At 43.7% G+C, this 18,768-nt stretch overlaps 1 long non-coding RNA gene across 2 annotated transcripts in view; it reads left to right on the top strand.

Moving 5' to 3' along the window:
- LOC132834327 (uncharacterized) overlaps positions 1-6,130 on the top strand; it is a 109,052-nt gene extending 102,922 nt beyond the window's left edge. For both annotated transcript variants that reach the window (XR_009647173.1, XR_009647171.1), the window contains exons 9-10: positions 3,270-3,385; positions 4,651-6,130. This is a non-coding gene — a long non-coding RNA (uncharacterized LOC132834327). The remainder of the gene's footprint in view (positions 1-3,269; positions 3,386-4,650) is intronic.
- The last annotated feature ends 12,638 nt before the right edge of the window (positions 6,131-18,768 follow it).

Below are 18,768 nucleotides of genomic sequence, written 5' to 3' on the forward strand. Positions count from 1 at the left end.
TCTTTTTTCCCTCCTCCTTTCTTCCTTTTTACTCTTCTCTATCTTTCAGTGGTTGTGGGGGAGGGGCAGTTCTAGTTCCTTATCCTTTCTTTGGACTCTTATCTATAACTCGTGCATTTTATTTGATAATTGCAAGGACGTTTCTGCGTGTTTTTTTAAATTTTTTTTATTTATTACTTTCTGGGATTGTAATTTTGTCATTTTATATATTTTCATCTTGTGTTGTTTTGCTAAGTGTATCGAGGTGTTGGCATGGGGTGTCGCCCACATTTAACTTCTGTCTTGTAAGACGTTGGCATTTATTTCCTCTACTTTGTAATGCACTTCCTGATTAAGGGTTTTTGCCTGAAACGTCGATTTCCCTGCACTTTGGATGCTGCCTGAACTGCTGTGCTCTTTCTCACCACCGATCCAGAATTTGTAATGCCAGGGCCGAGGGCATACCTCTGGCTGGGTGATGTTATGGTGGGATTATTGGAAGGTAGTAGTGTCCCTTGTGAACAAGGGGGGAAGTCTCCTTTCAAATATGTTTTATGTTATTTGTTTTTAGGAATAGTTCTTAGTTGTTTTGATTTAGCTGTATTAAAGAGTGTTTGGTGGGGTTGTCCCTCCTGGGGGGTCTCGGGCTTGCTTGGATTACTTTGGCTAGTCATTCGTTTAGGTGGTGCACCTGGAATTTGAGAGGGAGTACCAGTAGTGCATCGTATGTGCCAGTTTAACTGGGAGTAAATTTTAATGGTAATGGATGGAGTGTCAAACAAGCCACCACGCTGTGATGAACAGCTCGCAGGGTAACAGAATCTTTGTCAATACGAATATAAGGGAAGGAATTTATTAGTCTTAAGAAAACAACCTTACACGAGAAGTGTATATCATAATGAAACGAAGTCTGTTTCTATGTTATTGGTGATCTTAAAATAATGGCGTCAAACAGCTGGAATAATGTTGATGCTGTTGTTGGACGATTCTTGCACTGAGCATGTGAATTATCCTGGATGAGCTCAGAGATGGCTGGGTTGTCCTAGGTTGAGTAAGTGCTGATTCTCCATGGGATGATTCTTGTTTGTAATCTCGCCACTTACTGAGCACTGTTCGATTTAACAATCCAACATGTCCCGTTGGTTGCTGCTTCAGAATATACCAAAGCTTTCATGGCTGCCACCACATGGAATCATGTAATAAAGACAAGGCCCATCGAGTCTACACCACCCAGTGCTGATAAAAGTGCTTTATAAAGTTTGTGCAGTTACCTTCCTGAACCACGCTCCCAGGCAATGCATTTTTGACACATATCAGGCTCTGTGCTCAAAACAGATTTCACAAATCCTATCTTAGTATCTTCTCTTTCACTTCAAACATATTTCCCCTTGTTTTGACTCTTTGACTAAGGGGAATAGCTATTGTCTGTTCACTCGTCCCATACCTCTCATGCTGTAATACACTTCTGTCAGGTTCACCCCTCACTCTTCTCTTCTCCAAAGCAAATGCAACGGATCATCATGGTTTGACATCACCCTTGTTTTGTTACATCTTCCAAAGTGCAGCAGCATCTCACATATTTCAGTGTTACCGTTTATCAGTCATTGATCTGGCCAACTGACAATCCGTTTGTACCCACTTGTAAACAACACTTTCCTGATCACTGTGACCCACGCAGCTAATCATTGTGTCATCATCTACAACATGGTTTATCATCCTCCAATATCCCCTTTATTTCCCACATTCTTATCTTCAATATTTATGAATTTCAGAAACAAACCTTGATTTTCTTCCTGTTCTACAGATGTTGCTGCAGAATTGGGAATTCCAGGCTCTTGTTTCTCCTATTTTGGCGAATTTACAGCATGAATAAGCTGTAGTCTTTTGTGAGGGATCCACAAATAGTATTTTGGACATGGAGCTGAATTCTGCTTTTATACTCCACCCCTCTGCATGTATTATTCAGATGGCTTGGCCATCATTAACCTTGGACTAACTTTTGGCGCCTTGCCCTGAAATATTTCCATTTTACTTGGGCCTGCAGCAACATTCGCTGCAATGCTCAGAGCTGAAAGAACTTTTTAATCTGCAGGATGGACACAGGCTTATTCATTAATTTTGTTTAAAAGAGCTAGAGCAATGATGATAAAGATTGAATTAAATTCTGGATTATATACACACTATAGAAGATCAATTCACATTCTCATTTGTACGTTGAATCGGAAGCAAATTAAAAGAACAAATAACCACCATTCTGGATATTGTTTAAAACGGGATGTCATATCGAAATATTGCATTAAGGAAGGCCATGCATCAATTTTCTTTTGAATATTTCGAGGACATTGTTCAAACAAACAGTGTTCATGTCTTTTGCTCCTTATTCTTTTAACTGATCTTCCCGTGTAATTTGAGTTGAGATCAGAGTGACTTTCCTTCCAATCGAAGCAGGACTTGACTGAGGGTGGAATCAAGGACCCTGAGAAAAACTGTGATTAATGGGAATTAGAGAACATTCTGCACTGGGAATGGGAACAATAGAAAAATCAGTCTCTGAAAGATATCTTCCAACTTGCATATCATCCTGACTAGGGACTCATTTGCTGTTCCTTCACAAGTATTTGTTAAATGAATTGGAATGCCCCTACAAGCAGCTCTGTCTGGATCTGCATCACCACGGATTGAAGAGGTAAAACAGGGCAACTCTGTGTCACTTATTCCAGAGACATTGGGAGCGACAAATAATCTCTGCCCTTGCTAGTGCCTTCCAAAACCCTGGATGAATATGTCTTGTTAAAAAATACAAAGATATTTTATGATTTTATAGTTATATGGAAACTCTCGGAAAGGTAAGACCCAGCTGGATGAGTACGATGCCAGTGACACAGGAGCACGATAAGACATTGATAACAATTGGAATCATTACTTCAATAAGTTACTTTCAGAGGATTGATCATGTGATGTCATGTCCATCAAGTTCAACATTTTCGTCTAGCATTATGACAGTGGCAATACATTATCGGTATTTGGGAAGCTGTCAAGTACAGAGATTTAAATTTTTCATTCAAAAACCATAGCCAAATATTTGAGCGTCAACAGAAATAGCAGTTTCACTGCTCCCTTTCAGATCAGACAATGATCCAAACTCCAGAAGAGTAACTAAGTTGAAAGCGCAGGAAAACATTTGCAGGTTCTGAGCAGAGAGAAACACAATTAACTTTTTGAGCCCAATATGAGTTTTTCAGAAGAGGATCATAACAGACTCAATATGCTGCCTCTGTTTCTACCTCCAGATCCTGACTCATCTGTGGTGTTTTGACACTGTTTACTGTTTGGAACATAGAACAGAACAGCACAGAACAGGCCCTTCAGCCCACGATGTTGTGCCGACCATTGATCCTCATGTAAGGTAAACCTATTGTACGAACTGTCAAATTTCTGTGACCATATGCATGTCCAGCAGTCTCTTAAATGTCCCCAATGACCTCGCTTCCACAATTGCTGCTGGCAACGCATTCCATTCTCTCACAACTCTCTGCATAAAGAACCCTCCTCTGAAATCCCCTCTATACTTTCCGCCAACCAGCTTAAAACTATGACCTCTCGTGTTAACAATTGCTGCCCTGGGAGAAGATTTCTGGCTGTCAACTCTATCTATGCCTCTCATGATCTTGTACATCTTAATTAGGTCGCCTCTCTTCCTTTTTTTTTCCACCAAAAATGTCCAAGCTCAGTCAACCTTTCTTCGTAAGTTAAGCCCTCCATTCCAGGCAGCATCCTGGTAAACCTCCTCTGAACCCTCTCCAAAGCATCCACATCTTTCCTATAATAGGGCGACCAGAACTGGACACAGTATTCTAAGTGTGGTCTAACCAAAGTTTTATAGAACTGCAACAAGATGTCGTGGAACTTAAACTCAATCCCCCTGTTAATGAAAGCCAACACACCACATGCTTTCTTAACAACCCTGTCCACCTGGGTGGACATTTTAAGGGATCTATGTAGCTGCACACCAAGATCCCGCTGTGCCTCCACACTGCCAAGAATCCTGCCTTTAATCCTGTACTCAACTTTCAAGTTCGACCTTCCAAAATGCATCACCGCGCATTTATCCAGTTTGAGTTCCATCTGCCACCTCTCAGTCCATCTCTGCATCCTGTCAACGTCACGCTGCAGCCTACAACAGTCCTCCATACTGTCAATGACACCGATAACCTTTGTGTCATCTGCAAACTTGCTAACCCATCCTTCAATTTTCTCATCCAAGTCATTATTAAAAATTGCAAAAAAAGAGGCCCAGGAACAGAGCCCTGTGGAACACCACTCACCACAGACTTCCAGACAGAATATTTTCCTTCCATTACCACTCGCTGTCTTCTGTAGACCAGCCAATTCTGTATCTAGACAGCTAAATTTCCCTGTATACCTTTCATCCTGGCCTTCTGAACGAGCCTACCATGGGGAACCTTATCAAATATCTTACTGAAGTCCAGATATACAATATCCACCACTCGACCCTCATCAACTTGTCTAGTAACATCCTTAAAGAACTCAATAAGATTTGTGAGGCATGACCTGCCCATCACAAAACCGTGCTCACTGCCTTTAATCAAGCCATGCTCTTCCAGGTGGTCATAAATCCTATCCCTCACAATCTTTTCTAACACCTTGCAGATGACAGACGTGAGACTGACTGGTCTGTAATTTCCGTGGATTTCCCTATTTCCTTTCTTGAAGAGAGGAATTACATTTGTCTCCCTCCAGTCTTCCGGTACGAATCCAATGGAGAGCGAGGATGCAAAGATCTTCGCAAGCGGTGAAGCAACCACATTTCTCACATCCCAAAGCAGCCGAGGACAAATCTGGTGTGGCCCTGGCGACTTGTCAATCTTAATGTTTGTTAAAATGTTCAGCACATCAGCTTCCTCAATCTCTATCCGTTCCAGTATGCTTACCTGTTCCTCAATGGTTTCATTCACTACAAGGTCCTTTACTTTTGTAAAGATAGAAGCAAAAAACACATTTGGGGCTTCCTCTACCTGCTCAGACTCTATACACAAGATCCCTATGCTATCCCTGATCAGTCCTACTCTTTCTTTGTTCATTCTCTTATTCCTCATATATGTGCGAAGTGCCTTTAGATTCTCCCTAATCCTTCCTGCAAAGCCTTTTTTCCTGTCCCCTTCTGGCTCTCCTCAGACCATTTTTGAGCTCCTTCCTCGCCTGTTTGTAATCCTCTAGAGCTGAGCAAGAACCTTGTTTCCTCTGCCTTACATAAGCTGCCTTCTTTCTTTTGACGAGAAGCTCCTCTGCTCTCGTCATCCAAGGTTCCTTTATCTTACCCCTTGCCTGTCTCAAAGGAACACATTTGTGCATCACTCGCAACAACTGTTCCTTAAACCGTCTTCACATGTCTATAGTGCCCTTTCCATGGAACAATTGCTCCGAGTCCGTGCTTCGCAAAGCAGTCTGATAGTATCATAGTTTCCTTTTCCCCAATTAAGTATCTTCCCATTGTGCCTGCTTCTCTCCTTCTCCATAGCTATGTACAATGTGAGGCAGTTGTGGTCACTATCACCAAAATGCTCTCCCACCACAAGATCTGACACCTGCCCCAGCTCATTGCAGAACACCAAATCCAAAAGTTCCTCTTCCCTTGTCGACCTGTCTACGTACTGAGTTAGGAAACCCTTCTGAACACACCTTACAAAAACAGCTCCTTCCAAACCATCTGCTGGAAGGAAGTTCCAATCAATATTGGGAAAGTCAGTCACGCATTACAACTACCCTATTCCATTCACACTTTTCCGAAATCTGCCAACCTATGCTTTCTTCAATCTCCCTTTCTATTGTGGGTGGGGGGAGGGCTGTAGTAAACCCCAATGAGGTGATTACTGCCTTACTGTTCCTAATTTCCACTCATACTGACTCAGTAGGCAGACCCTAATCGATAATGGGAACTTCTGTAGCTGCGATACCCTCTCTGATTAGCAGTGCTACACCCCCTCCTCTTTTTACCTCCTCCATATTCTTTTTCATGTTCTAAACCTCGGAACAATTAGCAACTATTCCTGCTGCTCAGAAACCCAGGTCTCTGTTATGGAAACAACATCATAGTTCTAAGCTCATAACTTTTATTCACATGTTCCCCAGTATTACCGAGCACAGTGACTCTGTTTTGGGGGAGGGGGCGGGGAGAGGGGGCATGGTGTCTCAATGGGTAGCATGGGTGTTTCACAGTACCAGGGACCCGGACTGGGGGACAGTGGGAGGGGGATTGTGTATGGTGTCTTAGTGGTTAGCACGGCTGTCTCACAGTACCAGGGACCCGGTTTGGGAGAAGGAGGAGGGTGCATGGTGTCTCAGTGTTTAGCACGGCTGTCTCACAGGACAAAGTTCACGGTGTCTCAGTAGTTAGCACAGTTGTCTCATAGTACCAGGGACCTGGTGTGGGGGGAGGGAAGGGAGGGCATTGTGTCTCAGTGGTTACCACGACTGTCTCACAGGACAAAGTTCACGGTGTCTCAGTAGTTAGCACAGTTGTCTCACAGTACCAGGGACCAATTTAGAGGGAAGTGGGGCATGGTGTCTCAGTGGTTAGCACGGCTGTCTCACAATACCAGGGACCCGGTTTGGGGGGAGGGGGAGGGGGGCATGGTGTCTCAGTGGTTAGCACGGCTGTCTCACAGTACCAGGGACCCTGTTTGGGGGGGGGGAGGGGGAGGGGGGCATGGTGTCTCAGTGGTTAGTATGGCTGTGTTACAGTAGCAGGGATCCTGTTTGCTTCCACCCTCAGGACAGTTTGTATTGAATTTTCACATTCTCCCCGGGTCTACAAGTGTTTCCTCCAGGTGCTCCATGTTCCTCCCACAGTCCCACCAATCATGTGCAGCTCGATGTATGACCTATGTAAGATGCAGGGGTAGATTAATAGGCGGCTTGGCCATGGGAAATGCAGGAGTAGGGCATGAGGTGGGTCTGGGTGCAATGCTTTTCAGTGGGCCAGTGTGGATTTGAAAGGCCTATGACCCATAAAATAAGGAAAAGAAACGTTAAATCAAACAATGGAAGATTCTGGAAGCCGGACCCAAACAGAAACAGAGTGCAGGGGAAATGGAGCAAGTTTGGCAGCCTGTGTCGAGGAAAAAACAAATTAACATTTTGAGTCCACTGACCATGTATCAGATCCGAAAGCAGCTGGGAATTAATGTAATGTGTGTTAGTGAGGTGAGATAAATGTACGAGGAAATAGAGATAGAATACATAAACAAAGGGATTATTGATAACCAGCTGGATTGGAAATAAAATGTGACATTATTTTAATTTATTTTTCAACTCCTCCCATATTCCTGTGTTTATGCATGTGTGGGCATATATCCACGTCGCTGTTTCAAGTGAGTTCTGTCCCCTCTATCGCTTTCCTCAGTGTGGCCATCTTCTTTCCTTTATGAATGAGACATATTTGATGTTGGCTGGGCCTGCGTTTATTTCTCTTTCCTATTTGCTCTTGAGAAGCTGTTGGGGAACTGCCTTTCTGAACCACTGCACTTCGATGTGCTGTCGGCTGCCAGTGCTCAGGTCTATCTGGTTTCACTTCTTTGAGATCTTGTAGTGTTATAACTGAATAGTTGGCTTGGCCATTTCGAAGGGCATTTGAGAATCTACCATTGCTGAGGATCTGGAGTAACATGGAGGTCAGACCAGTGACGGTAACCAGTTTCCTTCTTGTGGGACACGAGTGCGCTGGGGCTTTTAGTTTTAACAACCATAAATCTTTCATTAGATTGTTACTTCCAAATATTTTATTGAATTCAAGTTTTACCATCTGCTGTGGGGAGATTGAAGGCTGGGTTTGTGTCATTACTTGGGTCCCTAGATTTATAGTCTGGAGAAAATAACACGAGACCATCACCTCCCCAACAACTCCATCAGCAATAGCAGTGTTGCTGTTATTGTGACAGGTAAAGAAAATTGTGCAGTGACATTGTCAAATAGTTCTATGGAGTAAAAAGCTGTTAATATTTCAGGTGATAGTAACTATGCAGAGATCCTATGGATTTACAGCCCAGAATAGAAATTGAAGTGAAAAGCGTTTTTAACATTGAGTGGATGTGCCAGTCTACAGTGTTTTGCCTTGTTCCTGTCGTGGAAAGTCACTGGAGGTTCTCTGAATGATTTTCTCGGATTTGTGGTGTCAGCTGCTGCGATCATTGAGGGAGATTCGAGTGCATAGTGTTCCCACTCTGGACAAGTTGTGGGCACTGCATTTATAGAGTGTCTCGTTCTACAGGGACGAGCAGGACACTGCACTATCTTTTCTGAAATTTCTACAAATATTTTCCAATGACATACTTTTCCAGATGCAAAGTGTGAAGCCAGTTTATTTCAACAAGGTGGAGGTCATAGAGCTGTGAAACTCCTTCAGCATATCCAATAGTCTCACACTAGGGAGAGGACAGTACTCACAATCTCCAACAATTGTTTTGTTCTGGAACATTCCAGGCAGGAGTGGGTGACATACCCATTATGCCAGAGTGCCATCCTCTTGTGTATTCATGAGGTGACAGAGGCTATCTCTGTCTTGTTTCTGTCTCCACCGAGGAAGCAACAGAAAATCGCCCTGACATATTAAGGAGCAGAGTGACTGGGGAAAATGAGGAACTGCAAGAAATTAGAATAATTAAAGTGGAAATACTGGGGAAAACACTCATTGTATTGAAGCTTGGTAAGTTCTGGACCAGATGAGTGATGAATTGAGAGGGTCACAGATTTAGGGCTGGAGAGTTATGTTTGCTGGATAGATCTGTCCAGAGCAGGAACAGACACAGTGGGTCAGTGGTCTCCTTCTGTATTGTCAATTCCATAACTCTATGAAGAAGGTCAAAGTTGGTCAAAGCGCTTTGTATTATGGAAAGGGTCCTGCAGACTTGAAAGTAGCTACTGTGATTGCAAATATTTAAAACAGGAGAGAGCGAGAGACAACAGAATATCTGGATAAATTGATGTCAGTTATGAGGAAGCTATTAGAATTGTTTAGTCATTAATAACAACTAGATCTTTGGAGAATAATGATATGATTTGCAGAGTTAGCCTAGATTCAGGGAAGGGAAAATCGTTTTTGATAAACTAGTAGGAGTTTTTGGAGGATGTAGATTGTGACATGGACAAATCAGTACCAATGGGAATGGTGACTTTGAATTTTGAGAAGGCATTTGACAGGTGAGTGACGAATGTTAGAGTCCTTCTGTAAGGGGTGAATACACGAAATGGATTGAGAATTGGATAATGGGGAGAATACAGAGAGTAAGGTCCTGCTCTAAACTGAAGGTCCTTGCTAATAGTGTATCAAATGTATCAGTTCTTGGAGCACAGCTGTTCACAAGGCAAAGAAATAATTTAAATGTGAGAAACAAATGCAGTCCTTTCCCTTTTGTGCTGGTTAGAAGATGAGAGGTTGAGAACTGCCGTTGTTAAAAGACAAGTAGGACAGTGAATTGTATGTTGCCCTTCACAATAAAATTATTCAAGTAAAGAAGTAAAGACATCTTCCTGCAGCTGTAGAGTGTTGCTGGGACAGTATTTGGGGCACTGTTGGCAGACTTTCTCTCCTTTGTAAGGAAAGATTTTGTTGCGATCGAGAGTGCAAAGGAGTTTCACTAGACTAATTCCTGGATGAGAAAGAGAGTATAAAGGAAATTAGTGCTTAATCTGTAGCACAGCGACAGAATAGCAGGTGATTACATTTAAACTTGAGGATTATGGACTAACACTCATTATGTCGAGAAAAAGTCAGTGATTTTGTGTGAAATTGCATTTTTCACATGATGCGTTTTCCCAATATTTCACGTACCTGTGATGAATCCCCATGTTGGTTGAAATGGAGCTTTAGGCTCTAAATGAGCTCTCACCGTCTCAGTGTGCAGTTGTGTGTGACCCTGCACTGTTCATAAATCAGTCAGTAGCCACAATGCCTTATTTCTGAAAGAGTTAGCCATTCCCACCAGCTTCTGCCCTCCACGGGAACGCCGGTTTGTCTTCTCAGAGATAGAAGGTGTTTTCTTGAGACTTTGCACAAAACACCCATTTTCCATCCGCACCTTCAGCAAACCACATTAAAGTGACACGTATCCACCACGAGCAATAGAGCCAGGAGGAACAGCATGCAGCAGTCTATCTGTGGGGTATCAGTAACATCCTCCTATTTCTGAATAAGTAGCTTGACAGGCTGCATTGCCTCTTCCTGGTCATATGGAAGTGGCTCAAGGACCTGACTTAGCGACTCCTGGTTCCTCTTTAACACCTCGATGTGTTGACTACAGTCTTTCCCTACTTGTGTAATAGACAGAAAGTACAGAATGGGCTTATCCAATAGTTTCAATGGGTTGAATGGTGTCCTTATATTCCGTTGAAACCAGCGTGAGGTGCTGAATGAGCTCATCATGTTTAACTGTGGAGATGAGCAATGTCTAGCAGGACTGTTACATGAATGTTACTTACAGCACAGTTTAAATGATATCCAGGTCATGCTGCACATGGACACAGACTGCTTCAGCGGCAGAGAGGTGACAACTTACTCTGAACATTATGTGATCTTCAGAGAACATCTCCCACTTCTGACTGTATGCTCTGGGAAAGATGTTGAAGCAGCTGAAGAAAACTACCTTGAGGATGCCTGCAGAGATGTCCTGTGACTGAGATGGTTGATCCTCACCAAACAAAAATATCTTCCCTTGTGCTCTGAATGGCCTCGAACCAGTGGGGAGTTTATATGTCATTCCCATTTCATTCAATTCTGTTCGGGTTCCTTGATACCATCCACAGTTAAATCCTGCTTTGATATCAAGGCCTGTCAGTCTTACCTTGTGTTCATATTTTGCTTCATATCAATAGGTCATGGCATGTGCGCGTGAACTATTTCCTTCTCACAGAGGGTAGTGACTATAGGGACATCTCTATTCCAGAGGGTTAAGGGAGATGGATCACTGAGAAGTTTGGGGGTGGGGATGAGGTGCACAATGGATATTTGACGCATAAGAGAGTTGAGGGCTGCAGGAATTGGGCACAAAAGAGAAGTAGAGGCATTGAGCAGATTCGTCATGATTTTATTGAAGGGAAAGACAGGCTTACAGGGCTGAATTACTTATTTGTGTTGCTGTTGTTCTCGCATTCGTTTATAGGAAAGTTATTTTGCTGGAAATCCTGTGATTGAAGATCGCAGTCCTGGAGACCAGATGATTTTGTGAGCCACCTCTGGGTGATGTATGGGGAGCTGAACACATAATGAATCTGGGTCTGCAACATATCCAACAAATGAACACAGTTTTGTAAAGAGAGAGGAGTAGGATGTTTCACATTGGCACCGACACTTTCTTTTCCCAAGAATATTTTCCAACACCTTACCAAACTGTGTGTGACAGTTTTCAGGTGCTAAAAAAAAGTGAGGACTGCAGATGCTGGAGTGTACGGTATGAACTGTCAGAGGAAGTGTTGGAAGCTGGGACAATTACAGTATTTAAAGCCCATTTGGTTTGGTGCATGAATAAAAAGTGTTCAGTGGGATATGGGCCAAATGCCGGCAAATGGGACTGCATTAATTTAGGATATGCAGTCAGCATGGAAATGTTGGACCAAAGTTTCTGTTTCCATGGTGTACGAGAGAATAAGGCCTTCATTCCAGGAAAAAATAGAAAAGTGAAACAGTTTTACAAAGACTCGAAAACTATTGAGTATATTTACTATTCAGTTTAGGGAATCATAGCTATATACAATGCATCTAATGTGGCCTCAGAACAGTTGCAGTAAAATGTCCTGACAGACTTTGTATAAAGTAGAGTCATTCCATCTACCTTCCTAAACACTCGATAATTTTGCATATTAACTTTGCCTGATGTCTGTACCAGGATTCATAAATTCCTTTGCACACTGAGTTTTGAGAGCTCGCGCCATTTTAACAGTTTACTGTTGTTATACCTTTCTTTCACAATACAAACCTCTGTAGCCCAGATTATACTGTTTCTGCTGAAGGTTTGCACATTAAACTCCCCTGTCTATATCCCATTACAGACTCTCTACCTCCACTTGACATCTTATTGAATGACAATCTTGGTGGCTGAGCTAATTGCGCTCCAATCCAATCTGTCCCCATATTCAAATCATTGACAAGTTCGAAATAGTTGTTGATCTTGCACTGAGCTCTTAAGTACTACACGAAGTTCAAATTTTCCGATCTGAAAATAAACATTTATCTCTTATGTCAATTTCCTGGTAGTTAGTCAGGGCTCCACATTCCTGTGCAGCAGCCTAGCAAGGTTGGATGGCCTCCTCCTGTGCTGTGCATTGTTCTCAAACGTCTGAATGACTTCATCCTCTCCTTTTATAAATCCTTAGGGGCCACAGATGCCTCCTCGTGTCTCATTGTGCCGATCCTGACTGGCTGAATGGGATCTTCCTCTCTCTGTAACAGCCTCGGGGGTTGAGTGAGAGAACAACACATTGGGCAGGAGGAGCAGTTGGTCACTCAGCCCCTCACACCTGCTGCACCATTCGGAATGTGCATTGTTGACGTGATTGTAACTACACATCCCCTTCCTGTCTGGTCCCAATAAACATGGGTTTGGGGGTAAATCCGTTGAAATTGAGATGAACCCCTAATCCCTCCTCCACCACTATGTCTGTCCCTATTAAGTTTATAGTCATACAATGCCACCCTCTGCTGGTCTCCCCATGCCACTGCACAAGTGTCAGTTTTTTTCTGTCTATTAGAGGACATCAAATACTGTGAATCTCTCACATTGCACGGTTGTTTGGTTTTGCAAATATCTCTGGAAGCACAGAACAGTTTTGTCTGATACCTAGATATATTACCACCACCACTATGTCAGTTTCAGGACTTTTGAATCCTTTTTCATTTACACCTTGTAGGGGTGAATTATAAAATATTTCAATTTAAAGAATGTGTAATAAATTAATCGCATCAACTTACAAATGGTTTGGTCAGAGTTGCTTGGATGCAGTTGCAGTGGAAATACTCTTAAAGGTGTTCACTCTGTGTAACGAATAATCTTCAAAGACAAATCACTTTCACATTGCTGAGCGAGCACAGATATTACTCCTCAGGAGCATTCCCCGCTCTGCGTGTCCTTGGTACAACTATGATCCTCCCTGTACCCAACTCTGTGTGTTTATGCATGTGCAGATGGTGCTGTCAGTTTGGGTGGTGCTATGATCTACCTCCCTCTCCCTACCTCCTAGACTGAATCCCTTATGGTTTTCACCCTCCACTGCCATCAATGCAGTAGAGTGTGAAGGCCAGCAGAGGCGGACATTGCATCACTTTAAACACCACAGAGGCTGGCAGATCCACTGTGCACACGGATACGGACAGAGACACGCAGATACACACAGATATGAATATAGATACACAGGCACACGTAGAGAATGGTGCGGTCACACAGATACTAAAGCACACAGAGACAAATGCCGATACGTTGATGCACGAGCACACACAGGTATACAGGCATCAGTACAGACACACCACAAACACTGACACACTGACGTTTATACAGACATGGACAATCTGCCAGTATTTATTTTTTGCGTGGTGACTTCCTCAATATTTCATTCACTCGTGTGGTGTGTGCTAATATTTCTGTTGATCCGTAGGGATTTCTCTGCAGCCTCACTATAGCTTCCACATCTTTCCTATAACAAGGTGACCAACACTGAACACAATGTTCCAAGTGTGCTGTTACGACACAGCGATGAACCGGTTTGTTAATTAACCCAAACATCCAGGAAACCTCAACTTGCCTTATAATCTGTTAAAGCACGAGTGACAGAGAACTCGAAAATTCCACTATTTAAAGAAAAATAATATCAATTTGTTCCTTAACTCTAAAAGTGAACATTTAACAACAACTATTCATAGCTCTAAGCTTCCTTTCTCTGAACTGTTTGTCATCTGCCTCCACCTCTATAAAAATATACTGTCCCATTTAAAAAATACTAAACTAAAATTACATCAATTTAATTTCAAAACCAGGAAGCGGCTGTCATCGCCAGTGCCCTCCTTCTTTCATCTATACACCTCCCTGGGTTCGTCTTCTGGCTTTTACTGCAAGCAGGTTTCATACACAATAAACATAACTTTAACAGAGATTGTTTTACATGGCAGTCTCTGTCGATGGCAGTTTACTCTCTGTCTAACTTTCATAATGCTTGCCTCTTTGTCCCCTCAAAATCAAATCATGTCATTGGTTCAATGTTGGCAAAACAGTAAATTCAAAACCTGTTGCGTTTATTATCCTGAAGCATAATAAAAACAGATTCATTACATATGGAAAGTTCTCAAAAGAACAACCAAAACTCAAGGTATCTGTTTCACAGTCAAACGTTACATATTTTCAATTTTCCCGTAGACTGTGAAACTGCTAGTTAGTCATATGACAGGTGCTTGCAAGCTCTCAATGCAGAAAAGTACTCAACTTCATTGAGTTGCAGCATAACCTCACAGCTCTGAAACCCAGTTCCCCGGCTAGTGAAAACCAACATACCTTGCGCCTTCTCAACAACCACATCTACCTGGGTGGCAACTTTGTGGATCTGTGGATATGTAACCCAAGATCACTCTGTTCCTTAACACTGCCAAGAATCCTGCCTTTAACCCTGTTCTCTGCATGCAAAGTGAATGAATTCACACTTTTTCAGATTTAACTCGATCTGCCACTCACCAGCTCAGTTTTGTCAATGTCTTGTTGCAACGTACAACAACCTTCCACACTATCCACAACTCCACCAACCTCCGTGTCATCGGCAAGCTTAGTAACCCACCCTCCCAATTCCCCATTCAACTCTCTTATAAAAATCACAAAGAGCAGAGTTCCCAGAACCGATCCCAGCAGAACACCCCTGGTCACCGAGCTCCAGGCTGAGTACTTTCTATCTATCACTACGCTGTGTCTTTTATGAGCCAGCCAATTCTGTATCTAGATAGCCAGATTTGCCTGCATCCTATGCCTCCTTATTTTCTGAATGAACCTACCATTGGTAACTTTATTAAATGACTAGCAAAAATCCAAATACACCACATCCACTGCTCTACCTTCATCAATGTGTTTTTTCACATCCTCAAAACATTCAATAAGACTTATAAGGCATGACCTGCTCCTCACAAAGACACGCTGACTGCCTCTAATCAAACTATGGTTTTCCTAGTAATCTTAAATCGTGTCTCTCAAATCCTCTCCAACACTTTGCCCATCACTTGTGTAAGACTGATTGGCCTCGAATTCCCAGGATTATCCCTAATCCCTTTCCTGAACAACGGAATAACATTTGTCAACCTTTTATCATCTGGCACAAATCCAGTGGACAGTGAGGTCACAAGGGTCATTGGAGAACATACAGCAACCTCTTCTCTCGCTTCCTAGGTGGTATCCTAGGTTATATCCCATCTGGCCAAGAAGATTTATCTATCCTTGTTTTTCTCATAACTTTCAGCGCATCCTCCTGTTATAGCATATCAGCCTGTTTCACGCTGTACCCAAAAACGTAAAGGTCCCTCTCAGTACTGATTACTGAAGAAAGGCATTCATTAAGGACCTCCACTTCCTCCTCTGACTCCTGGCGCAAGTTCCCTCCACTATCCTGATGAGCCCTAAACTCACTCAGGCCATTATCTTGTTCCTCACATAGGTGTAGAACGTCTTAAGATTTATCTTAATCCTACTCTCCAAGTCTTTTTCATGCCTGATTCTTGCTCTCCTGAGATTATTGTTCACTTCCTCCCTGACTACCTTGCAACCCTCTAGAGCCCTGTCTGATCCTTGCCTACTTAACTTTAAGTCATCTTCCTCCTTCCAATAAGATATTCTATATCCGTTGACACAATGGAGATATGGGGCTGTAAATGGATAGGAGCTGCACATCCTGTCAGTTACAGCATGGACTGCAAATTTCCTCAAGCTGGGCAATGTTACTGAACAATGCACTGGGGCAGTGTACAAAGCTCTGCATACTGGGAGGGTAACTGCTCCTGGGTTACAGATCTATGCACTGGGGTGCTGTGCACTGCTCTACATGCTGGGAGGGTAACTGCTTCTGGTTTACAGATCAATGCCCTGTGGTGGCGTACACTGATCTACATGCTGGGAGGGTAAATGCTCCTGGTTTACAGATCAATGCACTGGGGTGGTGTACACAGTTCTCCATGCTGGGAGGGTAACTGCTCCTGGGTTACAGATCAATGCACTGGGGTGGAGTACACAGTTCTACATGCTGGGAGGGTAACTGCTCCTTGTTTAAAATTATTGCCCTGGGTGGTGTACAGAGCTGGGAGGGTAGCTGCTCCTGTTTTCCACAGCAATTCACTGCTGTTCAGTGCATAGGAGAGGTAGTTCATGGGACTGGTGTGGTCTGCATAGATTGCTGGATTATCCTGAGCAGTACACTAGCCTGGTATGAACACTGCTATTGATGCATAGACATATTATCTGGGTTATGGTGTCTGATTCTGTGACGTGGATTTCAGCTGATTTATCAGCACATTTACTTTATATTCTTATTTTTGTTATTGGACCTTCCAAAGTACTACTCATCCAGTTAATCCCATTTGTCTGAGAAGATTCACGTTTACTGAACTTGCCGATCAAGTAATCATCCGATTATAACCTGAATATCTGTCATTCTGTACCTTAACCTCGCCGTTGGTGCTCATATCCCTGGAATCCCAGGGAAATCATTATGAAGCTCAGAAACAAGATGTAAAATGTATGGCTCGTGCTCTCCCATGTACGTCCCGGCTGTGGGTCCCATTTGTCTCCCTAGTGTACCGAGAGCTGGCATTGTGAAGCTCAGAAACAAAGAAATGTTATCAAGCTGTTCACTTCCTGATGTGTCCCATAGACAGGAGTTGGGTACTGGGCGTTGTTCACTTCCCAGTGTGCCCCACTTGGAGCTCCATGGACAGGTGTGTGTGTGTGCTTGGCTGTTGCTCACTTCCAGATGTGTCCCATGTGGTACTCCTTGAACAGGGAAGTGTGTGTTTGACTGTTGTTCACTTCCCGATGTGCCCCATGTGGAATTCAATGGACAGGTGTGTGTGTGTGTGTGTGTGTGTGTGTGTGTGTATGTGCTGGGCTATTGCTCACTTCCCGGTGTGGCCAATGGCGTACTCCAAGGACAGGGGTGTATGCGTTTGACTGCTGCTCACTTCCCGGTGTGCCCCATCGGGTGCTTCATGTTGGACAGGGGTTCCAGCAGCTTTAGACATGTCTTTGAACCTTGGTCTGTGCGTGCCCACTGAACACCTGTGCTTATCCCTCTCAGATGATTGTGTGGTCAGTAACATGAGGAAACCTCTCGAGTATTATTGTAAAAGAGCAGGCATCTAACTTGTAGCTGAGGGGCTTCTGACTGACTCCTGTTATTGAAAAGTTAGTGGAGGTGCTGGGGATGGTTTGCTGGAGGTTGCGCTGTGATTTGCCTCAAACATTCAGGGACACGTGAGGATTTGGTGACCCAACTCTGGATGGAGCATAGGGACTGTAGGTACAGCATCTGTGTCTGTAACATGAACAACAAATGGAGCAGAGGCTGCACAGAGAGGAGGATCTGAAACCACAGAGTGTGCTTGGGAAAAGTGATCTGCTGTATCCACACTGTGTTTTCCAGGAACAGCTTCCCAAGATACATTTAACTCAGGAGCAGAGTGTGAGGGGACCCTGATTGAACAAGGAGCTGGTCACGGTGTCACTTCCTTCAACCCGACTTGCATCTTCACACCACGGAGGACGGTGCTGCCAGTGGCTGTTAGGGTCACTGTTTCATTCAGCTTATATGAATGTATGCAGTTTTTGAGCAAACTGCAATTTAACTCTGCAAGTACAAATTCACCTCATAACATACATGTGTGCATGTGGGTCTTTGCCTGTCTGTGTGTGTGTGTCTGTCTGGGGTGTGGGTTGGGATTGTGAGAAGGTGTGTGTGTGTGTGTGTGTAGTGAGTGCAGAGTGTCTTAAGTCTGTGAGTGGGTGTGGGAATGTGTGTGTCTATAAGGGTGTGTGTGGGTGTCGGTGTGCGCGTCTGTGTGTACCTGCGTCCATGTGTATGCGAGTGTGTGTGTGTGTAGAAATATCTGTGTGTATGTGTGTAGTGCAATGGTGATCACCTGTATGTGACATGAACCCAAGGTCACGGTTGAGGCCCTCCCTATGGGTACCGAACTTAACTATCAGCCTCTGCTCGGCCACTTTCCTCTGCTGCCTGTCCTGATGTCACCTTGGAGGATGGTCACCCGAAGATCCGAGGCTGAATGTACTGGACCACTGAAGTGTTCCCCAACTGGGAGGGAACCCTCCTATCTGTTGATTGTTGTGTGGTGCCCATTCATCTGTTGTCGTAGCCTTTGCTCGGTTTGCCCAATGTACCATGCCTCCGGGCATTCTTGCCTGCAACGCAAAAGATAGACAAAGTTGGCTGAGTCACATGAGTACCTGTCATGTACAAGGTGGGAGGTGTTCCACTCGTAATAGTGGAATCTATGTCCACAATCTGACATGTCTTGCAGCGTCCACCGTGACAGGGTTGTATGGAGTTGTCCTGAGAGCCAGGCATTTTGCTATGAACAATGAGCTGTTTGAGGTTTGGCCGTTGTTTAAAGGCAAGAAGTGGAGGTGTGGGGAAGGACTTGGTGAGGTGCTCATCCTCATTGATAATGTGTTGCCGGTCACGAAGAACATGGCGTGATTTTTCAGCCCCGGGAAAGTACGAAACAACGAACGGTACCCTGTCAGT

This window comes from Hemiscyllium ocellatum, chromosome 39, assembly GCF_020745735.1.
Source record: "Hemiscyllium ocellatum isolate sHemOce1 chromosome 39, sHemOce1.pat.X.cur, whole genome shotgun sequence".
NCBI lineage: Eukaryota > Metazoa > Chordata > Chondrichthyes > Orectolobiformes > Hemiscylliidae > Hemiscyllium > Hemiscyllium ocellatum.